The following is an 11,081-nucleotide window of genomic DNA, read 5'->3' on the forward strand; positions in this document are numbered from 1 at the left end:
CAACCACTATCCCTGGAGATGCAGAAAGCACAGACATTCCTCTGATACATGTGCTCACACACACTCATGTCACCACATACAGAAACACACTATTAAAAACAATAACTATAAACCTTAAAATGGTAATATGCTTATAATAGCCTTGACGTCATAGATTTATAAAATTACCAGATATCCAGTTTACTATAGAAAATATTAATATAATAAGAAGTTTACTCGTTTCATTTATTTGTTTACATATGGTTCTATTAATCTAGACTCTATCAATGAATCAAAGACCTTTTGTCTCATGTAGCTGGTATCTAAATAGGAAATAAAGACTTGTTTATAAACCATTGAAAATATAGAATGCACTCTTACTATATATAAATGAACCCATGAGCAGAGCAGGAAAACAACAAGGAAAGCATAGAGCAAGCTAAGGGAGCATTGGTGGCAGGACCAGATGGGTATGGGTGCAATTTTAACTTGGGCAGTCGGGCCCAAATGGACTTCCTAATACTTTCACAGAGAGGGTGGGAGTCCAGCAAAGTTGAAGGAGAATTAGCCAACCAGAGACAGATGTCAGGGGAGAAGGAAGAGGGAGGGCAAAGGTCCAGATGGAGGAGAGTGCCTGTGGCAGGGGAGGGACACAAATGCAAAGGATCAAGGCACAGGCAATAGGACTCAGGAGCCACTCTCCTTTTTTCAAGGTCATGCAGTGTCATTTCTGAGGTTTAGGGCTGTCAGCACCTGGCACCATCCGGAGACTGCTCTGACTACCAGGCAGACAAGCAAGGGCACATTGTGGCAGTATTTCAGTGTGGAAGAGACAATAGAAAGCAATATGATCAATGAAACCAAGGCACTCATGTCTTTGGGCCCAGAAGGCAAAGCAATATGCTGGGAGCAAAAGAGGATGAGTTACTCAAGCCTGAGATGTCAGCAGGGAAGGAAGGAGCTTCTCCCTCCATGGGGTTTGGAGGAGATAGTCTGGAGTTTGTTTATGTTGGTGTGTGATATCTTTGGGACTCAAAACTGGGCTTGAAACCTTGATCCTGTGTCTCCATCCCCCAAGGGCTGTGATTGAAAGTATTTGCCATCACCCTAGGGCTTCTTTCTTTCTTTGTTAAATAATAAAAGTACCAGTGGTAGACAGCTGCCTATTGTGAACGAACCTCTGGTTCCATCTTCCATACCAGACAAACCAGGAATTGTGGTGTGTGACTGTAATTCAAGAACTTAGGAAGTAGATGATTATAACTTCAAGGTCATCTTTAGTTACCTATCAATCTCTAAGCCAGCCCAAGATACATGAAGGCATGTCTTAAAATAAAATGAACATATCAGATATAATAATTTTATGCATATCATATTAGCAATCAGTAGGCTTAGAAAAGAGGATTGCAATGAAATCCTCCAACTCAAAAACAAAAGCAAATCCCATAACACTGTGTGTATGAATGATCTGAAGACTATTTAAGCTAGGTATTGAATTCACCATCATTCTGCCTTAGCTCTTGAGTTGCTTTCTTGACAAAGAGGAAGAAGAGTCTTTCTGAGTAACGAAAAGGTGATGTCCAACACTTCAGTAAACAGTGGCAGCTTAGATATGAGTGGGGTCCAAGGGTGTCTGCAGAAGCTGTGGGTTGATGGTGTTCACCATCAGGGGCCAGAGAGATGGCTTAGTATGTAAAGTCAGTTCCTGCTAAGCTTCATAACATGAGTTACATAATCCCCAAGAACTAATTGGTAAAAGATTAAAATAGACTCCTGGAAGTTGTTCTTTGACCTACACACACACACACACACACACACACCTGTAATAAAAAGTTAAGTTCAGAATAAGACTTCACAGTTGTGAGAATCTAATCAGTACCCACTGAGGCATATTTGCTCTATTATCTGATCCTTGTTTTAAGGTCTCTGTATGCATAGGGGAGGGATGTGGTGGTGGGAGGGGCTTCAGGGCAGTGAAAACACAGTCAGCAGCACTTGAGTGGTGTGAAATTCATGATAAGGACAGGCAGACAGACAGACAGCCCAGGAAGAAGGGCCCCAGACTCTAACAGGTCCTGGCTGGGGCTGGGCAGGTGTGTGTGTGTGGGGGGGGGCGTTGGAGGAATCCCTTTAACATATGAATATTTGAAAACTCATTTTAAAGCTTTTCTTTTAATATTTCCTCTATGGTTAAAGAATTCAGTGACTTCCCAGTCATTGAAGAACAAGTCCAAGTCTAAAAACTGCTCATCTTCCCAGAATGACCGCCCCCTTCCCATCTCCAACACTCCAGCTAAAGCCAAATTTCGTTACTCCTGCCCTTGGCTACCTCACCGCTAACACAAAACCTCAAATGTCTGCAGCCAATTGAGGGTCTTCTTCACACCACATACAGCTATTTTCTACATAAATCTCCTCATCTGTCAACCACAAAAGTCAATGAAGAGCAATATATCTATGCCCTCATCTCCCCATTCCAATTTCTATGTTATATAATGCTATGTACAACTTATAGATACCAGGAGTACCAATCTATTTTCTACAGTTATTTTTAATCGTATTTCTCATGTCAACTTTGCTTAAGAAGGCTTTAATGGCTCATCCACAAAGTCCACCATTCCATTTAAATGAAGATCCACCTTCCAAGAATCCTGAGAATTCTATTGGATGCTAAGTTGTCCTAATGTCCCCACATTATCACATATACAATTCCATATGATAAAGAAACTCCACAGAGCACTATGCTCTGCTTCTCTCTAACATGGGTCTGTAGAAGACCCTGCTTACCTGTCACTTAAGAGAGAGTGGAAACTTCTTGTTCCAGTTTCTCCTTCTTGTCCCCTGCTGGTGAGGGATGCTTCCAGAGCTATTTAAAGATAGAGGAATCTGCCTTATAAGTCCATCCTCATCTCTGGGCCATATTTTCACCTATTCTGTGTGAAAATCGAGTCTCTCCAGTCCTCCAATCCACCTATTAGATAGCATCTACTCACTGATGCAAAGTATAGGAGAACTTAAGTGAGTGGGAGCATTGCTAATGTGCCCTGGGCTGTTTTCCAAGTGCAACAAAGATCTTCACTTGAAGTGTGACTCTAGGCCTGGGGACCATGCTACTTTTGAGTTAAGGAACTTTAATATCTGGACCAACCCTCTCAGTTTACAGGGGAATAAACTGCACTCCAGAAAGAAGAACAAACTGTGGAAACCAGGAGTCCCTGGAGCAAGGGCAGAGGGGACACCTGGCTCTTATTATAACCCTGAATGCCATTCTACTTACTTCTTTCTAATAAATGTTTCCAGCAACCCAAATGAGGATGGTGGATTTGAAAAAAGTAAATCTAGTTCAAAGTGTCTGCTTCCAAAAGTTTAAGGAGTGCAGGAGATGGTGGTGCACAACTTTGTTCCCAGCACTGGGGAGGCAGAGGCAGGTGGATCTGTGTTATATGGCAGAAACGTTAGAGAGAGAATGTTTCTGGCCAGATGCATGGTGAGATGAGATCTTTAAAAAGTTAAAGTCAAGCTTTTCCATACCCAGGTCCACCTTTCAGTTGTTACTAAAATTTCCACGGAGGCTCCCAGAGTGCAGGAGTTGTATAAAACATAAAACTCGATTTGAGTTCTTTCCCATCTGCAATTAGAGGGTAATATATTGTTCAAGCAAGTTTCCAGAAGCAAATGTAAATTTTGAGGGTGTCCTCACTCCTACAAACCAAATAAATGCATAAACTAATAACCAACCAAACCAGATCTGTTTGGGGTGTGGGTGTAGGATGCTGTCCCCACACCCATTTGGGTGAAGACTTGTAGGTAATTGGAATTTATTAACATTAGGCTTTACTGAATGGAGTTAGGATGATCATTTCAGTTTTGTTGTGGGTGTTGTGTTTCTACTTTGGTTCTGAGACACTATGTAATTCAGGTTGTCCTGAAAGTCCCTTTTAGTCAAAGACAATAGTGAATTTGTGTTCCCTCTTCCTCCACTGCTGCTGGATCACAGGTGTGGGCTGCCTCCATGAGTTTCTGCTGTGCTGAGAATCCAACCAGGGCTTCATGGATGCCTGGAAAATCTTCTAAAGCTCAGCTACCTCCACAACCAGGATCATAATGTCTCTCTCTCTCTCTCTCTCTCTCTCTCTCTCTCTCTCTCTCTCTCTCTCTCTCTCTCTCTCTCTCTCTCTCTGTGTGTGTGTGTGTGTACATGTGCTTAAATATATATATATTTATTTATATACTTCTTGTTATCACTGTTTCAGTTACATTGGCTTTCTGTCAACTCTTAGGATATTCTGAGTTCTCCAAGTCAAGGCACTTATTCCATGGCTGTTCCCCCTTTTAGGACACTTCTCTCTGATGTTTTAAAAGGCTGTCCCATATCATTCATTGTCCGGCTGAAATTTGTAATCTACAACAATTCCTAGTTGTTGACTCCTAGTCTAGTTCCTGTCTTGGATATCTTATTAGAAAATAATCCTTGTCTCAAAAATAGTCACTTAGGAGCCTACATAATGGTTCATTCAGGTGGCTTGATATGTAATAAATGTGAAATGCACTCTGATTTCATTAGACTTAAAATGAAAGAGTCTGAATGTTTGGTGCTTTTCCTATCTATTCTGTGTTGAGATAAGATCTACAATGCGAGGTAAATAAAATAGGTTTTAAAATTAATGTCATTTATTTCTATTTTAAATGCTGTTATTTGTGTGTGTGTTTATAAATGCATATGTGTGTGCACTCGGTTGTGGACACATGCCTATGCAGAGTAGATTCAGGTATCTAGTTTCCTCTTCTGTCACTCTGCCTATTCCTTTCAGTCAGGATCTTTCCCTGTACCAGGGCCTTATGATTCTTCTGTCAGACTGAAAGCCAGAAAACCACAGCAATTACTTTCTTCCCATTCGCACTTTGAGAGTGGGATTCAGATGTTTGTGGGGTTAGGTCTTCTTATGTGGAAGCTGGGGTACTCAGTGTGGCCTTAATCATTATGTAGCAAGCATGTATAACTGTTGAGCATTCTTTCAAGCCCTATGACTTGTTTCTTTTAAACATGGATAGTAGAATATTAAAGCTGCGTGTATGCTTCTTGCTATATTAATATTGGACAGTGCTGGTCTAGAAGTGCAAAGCAATTATATAGCTTTCTTCTGAAGAGTGTGGGAATACTTAATGAGAGAGACAAGGAATGGGGAAATCCTTGTGTTGAAGTTGAACTCCACTCTTTTTTGGATGTTTGCTTGGCTCATTTTGTGGTTATTTATTTTGAGATGAGTTCTCTTGTAGACCAGGAACCTCAAGTCTCTATGTAGCTGAGGCTGGTTTTAGACTTTTGATCTTCCTGCTGTATAGCTAGATTTCAAGTATGCACCGCCATATTTGTCTTTTTCACTGTATTTTTATTTTTATTTTTAAATATTTCAGTATAGATTAACATAATCTTTGAATGCTTGTCATTTATGTATGTATAACATTGAGCTATGTTTCTACCCTTGGTTTGTTCATTTGGAGACAGGGACTTGCTCTACGGACCACGCTGATCTCATATCAGCAATTCCCCTGCATAGTGCTAGAACTATACTCAGGTGTAATCACACCCAATTAAAGCAATCACACTTGAGGAAGCAATCCCAGGATCCCCACTAAGGTTCAGGGTTCAGTTAGCAGTATCATGGCAGCTTCTTCATATTGATCAATTTTCCATGGTGAGTATGATGCTGACAGTAGAGGAAATTGGATGATTACGGGAATACTTACAATTTTGCTGCAGATCCAAATTCTTTCAGGATAAAAAAGGTGGAACAATAAGGAAATAAATAATCCAAGGAGATCTGTATCTTCCCAGGCTACTGTAATGCAATTAGCTTTAAGCAGGCTGTTCTGCCTAGAGTCTTTTCTTGTGACACCTTGACTAGAAAGAAGCAGCTAGAAGGGTGTGAAATGTCAGATTTCATAGTCTTTACCTGAATTTCCAGGATGGTAGAGCTGTTGTGTGTGTATCAGGAATTGTTAGCCTGAGGAGGATGGTTGATGTCATTGTTGGAAGGAACAGTGAAAACCTCAGAGACCTTCACTGAGGCCTGGAGCAGACAGATCTTGGAGCCCCTCACCCTTAGCACTGAGCCTTCTTTCCACCACAGCTTAGTCAACTCCAGGTCAGGAGAGTTTGGTTAAGATCTAGCGGTCAACATTCACACAAAGAAATTTTTGAGCCTGTACACACACACACACACACACACACACACACACATATATATATATATATATATATATATATGGAAACTGACATACAGGACAAACATATAGCAAATAGTCTTTTTTCCTTTGCTCAGTTACTTTTATTTTGACTGAGGAGTTTTATGAATGAGTTCATCATCAAGCAGTTGAGCACTAATGGCATCAACATTTTACAAATGGCAAGGGAGAGACACACGGACAGTCACGATGATGTTGTTTGTAAAAGCACATTTTTGGCAAAATTCTAAATGTCTACCAGTAGGAAAGTAAATATGCTGTATCCATAATATAATCATTAACCTGATTGGTTGACCCAGTGTAGAATATGCTCAGTCACAATGCTACAGAGAACATCAAGGTGCAGGTCCACATGTACAGAAAGTCTTCTCTGTGTGCAGGTATTTCCGGGAGCAGCAAAGTGTGCAAAAGATTTTGATTTTGGGACTCTAGGAGGGGAAGCATGGTGATGGGAAGAGCTGGGAAAGGGAATCGTGATTCCATACACATCTTGTATGGCTTCACTGCTTTCCTATATAGCTGTTTACATATGATTGTGCTACAAAGGAATTAATGTTAACCATTCTTATTTATCAAGTGTGTTTATTCATTGTGTTGAGAGACACATAAAGAAACACACACACACACCACATAAGTAAAAATAAATAAGAGATCTAAAAATAAAACTCCCAAACAAACAAGAACCACAAACAAACAATAAAAAAAGAAGAAAAATGATGGTAGTGATTTAGGACAGGGAGAGATGAATGGTGGATCATTGTATTTCCAGGCATGTCACACTATTCTCCATGAGGCGACAGTAGTAGATACTTGTCATTATACATTTGTCAAAACTCAGAATGTACAATGGCAAGAGAAAGAAGCTATAGATGGCAGTTGACAATTGTGCCAATGTTGGTTCATCAGTTTGACAATTGTGTCATGATGTGGTATGCTGATGCCAGCAGACCTCTCTCTCCTCTCTTCCCCCTTCCCTTCTCTCTCCCCCAGTGATAATAGATAGATAGATAAATAGATGGAGAGAGAGAGAGAGAGAGAGAGAGAGAGGGAGGGAGAGGGGGGAGGGAGGGAGGGAGAGAGAGAGAGAGAGGTGGGTTGGGAAATCTCGGTACTTTAAACCCAGTTTTACAGTGGTTCTAAAACTATTCTTTTTGTTTGCTTGTTAGTTTGTTTTGTTTTTCAAGACAGGATTTCTCTTTGTAGCTTTAGAGCCTGTCCTGAAACTCACTCTGTAGTCCATGCTAGCCTCGAATTCACAGAGATCCTCCTGTCTCTGCTTCACGAGTGCTGGGATTAAAGGTGTGCGCCACCACCACCTGGCCTAAAACTATTTTTGAAAAACAAAGTCTTTTTTTAAAATGACTGGGCTTCTGCAGATGCAGAAGCTGGTGCAGACAGCTAGTCCATCTCAGCATTCTGCAGTGTAGCATAGGGGTCACCTTTGAGGATTTCCCCAGAGACAGTGGGTATTTTCTTTCTTGCCTTTTTTTAAAGGCTTTTGGGGGGATATATTGAGTCCTTTGAAGGCCCAGGGACAGAGTCAGCTAACAACTGTGTCTCAGCTTTCTAAGGAGCACAACAATGGCATGGGAGCACTCAGATTTTCCCAATATTACCTCCTGCAATCTAGACACAGGGCAGGTCTGCTGTCACAGGATTCATACCCTTTCCCCTACTTGGTTGTCCTCACCCATTGTTGATACCATCCCGTTTCATGTTGTGTGTTTTATGCTCCTCTGCAGGACTTAATTGAGACATCATGAAAGCACTCTGTCCTCAGTCCTCACTCTCCCAGGATCTTCAGCTCAGTGGGTTTTAGTCCAAGCTGCACACATAAATCATCCAAGATGAAACACTCAGGACACCAGCCGCTGATATCTGAGATCCCAGTGAGTAGATCGGTGGGCAGTGTTCAGCTCTCTAGGTGACTGTAGTTGCAAACTCCAGGCCTGATCAGCCTTTGACATGTCCCCAAACTTCTACACTCTCCTCCAGCTAATCACAAAAGCAAAGATGGATGTATAAAAGAGAATCATAAATATGAACACATGGAAAGATTAAAGCACAATGTCACTATAAAACCAAGTTATAGACCATCACAGCCCCAATACCATCACCTCCTTAGAACTGGAAGTTTGGTTTCAGCTCCTGCTGGACCCAAAGTAGTTGGGGCCAAGTTTACTATCTCATATCTCTTCCTCCGGCTCCTGCTTAGGCTCAGATGACCTCACTGCATGTAGATTGTTCTCTCCCTTCCCTTCCTTTCTGAAAACCTATTATGATTTCCTATACAAGATGCTAGGTAAATAATTGACTTTCCCCTACTGCCCCATTACCCAATCAGTCTAGCTACCTTAGAACCATGCTGCTGAAGCAAATTCTGATATTCTAACACCATGTGTACTAGGGAGCAGATATAAACCCATAATATATTAAAGTGCTGTTTTCTGAGAGTGGGAGTCTTCTCAAACAGATGTCCTCCTAGGTCCCTTATTCTCTACCCCTGTGAGACTCTCTGCCTGCCTCTCCAGTCTCACTCCTCCCCATCCTCCTCCCTCCCTGATGGCAGACAGACAGAAACATAAGTCCTGGGGACACAGCTTCCTCTCTGAATACTCCAGCTTCTTCCAGTCCAGGGCCCACTGTATTTGGTGGATTCCTTTCAGGAGACATTCAGTGAGATACACATGTCTTGGTATGTCTTGGTTTCATCTCTAATAAGCCTCTGTCCTAGGGACAGTCACTGAGAATGAGCTAAAGCTCTGATATAGAGAATCTCTGATATAGATATTCTATTCAGTACTGTCACTCAGCAGACAATTCTAGCAGCCACAGCTACAGGGTGTGACTGGTTCACAGAGGGGAGACTAGAGTCTTCTAGGGTCTCCAGCCATCCCTCATGCCAGTTTCCTAGTCCCAAATGTCATGATTGGGATGCCAAGTGCCATCATGAAAACTTCCCCTCAGAATGCATCAGCAGATTAATGGACCAGAATTGAGGGCTCTTGCATGTATTCCCTCATCCTGTAGCTTTTCAGGAACTAGACTTCAAATGGACTCTATGCCCATCCCTAAGAAGGGTACTTAGCACCTGATTAAATCATGGAAAATTTTAACCCAATATGCCCATGTCCTGTGATCCTACACATAGTAAGGTGAAGATGTCTGGCCCAAATGAACTGGTGAGCTTGAAAAAATGTTGTGAGGTCAGTTTTCAAAGAGAATAATCTGTTTTTATTCCTGAAAGTACATGACTGAAGTCAGGCAATTACTCTGGGTCCTACCTGCATTACTCTCAAAGTTGTGCACACAGTTCTCAGAGAAGAACTGGTCCTGTTGCTCCACAAGATGTTCAAAGATTCATAAATTTAAATGTGTTGTCAGAATGGGCATGCTGTCACATATTTTTAATCCCAGCACTCAGAATTTAAAGTCAAGGGAGTCTCTGAGACATTAAGGCCAGCCTGGTCTAGATAGAGAGTTCTAGCCAAGCTGTAGCTATACAGTGAGACCCTATCTCAAAAAGAAAAGTATAATTGTCAAGTATTATAATTAATTATTCCACAGAAGTCTCAGGTAACAGACTCAATGGTGTCTTGAAAGTTCAAGATTGTCTCTCAGCTTAGGCCCTACCCTAGATGTTATGACAGACTTTGGAGATCCCCCATGGAGGACCTCACCCTCCCTGGGGAACAGAGGGGAGATGAGGTGAGGAGTTGGGGGAATCCGAGGAGGAGGGGAGGGAGAGGGATCTGGGATTGACATGTGAAGCAAGTTTGTTTCTAATTTTAAAAAATTTTAAAAATTTATCAAAAAAGAACGGTCAAGATTAAAAGAAAATTCAAGTGGGCAGTGTCGGCCCATGCCTTAAATCCCAGCACTTGAGAGGCAGAGACAGGAGGATCTCTGCAAGTTCAAGGCCACCTGGTCTACAGAGTGAGTTTCAAGGCAGTCTCCAAAGCTACACAGAGAAACCCTGTCTCAACAACCCCCAGAAAAATTTAATAAAATCAACAAGATTGATTCATTGATGGCATTATTAACAAAATTCACCTTGGATCTTACTATCGATTCTCTCAATTGACGATTTTTTTCTATAGCATAGGAAAAACACAAACACCAACTATATCAAAGGGAAACATGATTATTTTAAAGATCTATTAGACACATACAAAATAGATTCCTGGATGTAATATGAAAATCATTGACTCATCTGTAACTCAACATCGGCTAAGGTGGCAACGTACATTCTGGAATGTTCATACTGCTTAAGGACTTCTCACCCGTCACTTCTCATTGTTGATGACCACTGTCCGCAAGTTAATTGTGGATATGATAACAGCAAATTTGTGGAGAAAACAGACATAGAGGTTATCCTATGGTTACTACTGACAGTCAGTATAGGAGCCCATATATATGAACTATTTTCCACTCAGTCCCACATACTTTCACAGAATTTCATTAGTCACCATGTTCTTGAGTTCAAGCAACATTTTGGAAATGATACATCAGACAGCCAGACAGATTTCCAGACCCCTCCTCATGTCTCTCACATGTCTCTAGGAAGCCAGAATAACAGAGCAGGCATCACAATCTCAGAGCCTTGCAATCACCAGGTGGGATTCAAAAAGAGGTCAGGATAGTGCAGGAGTGGCTGGCCCCATCTGGTGGCCTCGCCAATGTAGAACTGTCTTGACAAATCTTTCTAGAAAAGCTATAAATCTTGGTAATCATTACTAAATCACTACTTTTTGTGAAATTGTTGCAAATTTAAGAAACAGAAAACACTTTTGAAATACAAACATTTTTTAGATCAGACAAGTGAAGAACGCAATCTCCTACTATCTGACCTTCCC

The sequence above is a fragment of the Mesocricetus auratus genome, unplaced genomic scaffold (genome assembly GCF_017639785.1).
Source record: "Mesocricetus auratus isolate SY011 unplaced genomic scaffold, BCM_Maur_2.0 Super-Scaffold_100007, whole genome shotgun sequence".
Classification (NCBI taxonomy): Eukaryota; Metazoa; Chordata; class Mammalia; order Rodentia; family Cricetidae; genus Mesocricetus; species Mesocricetus auratus.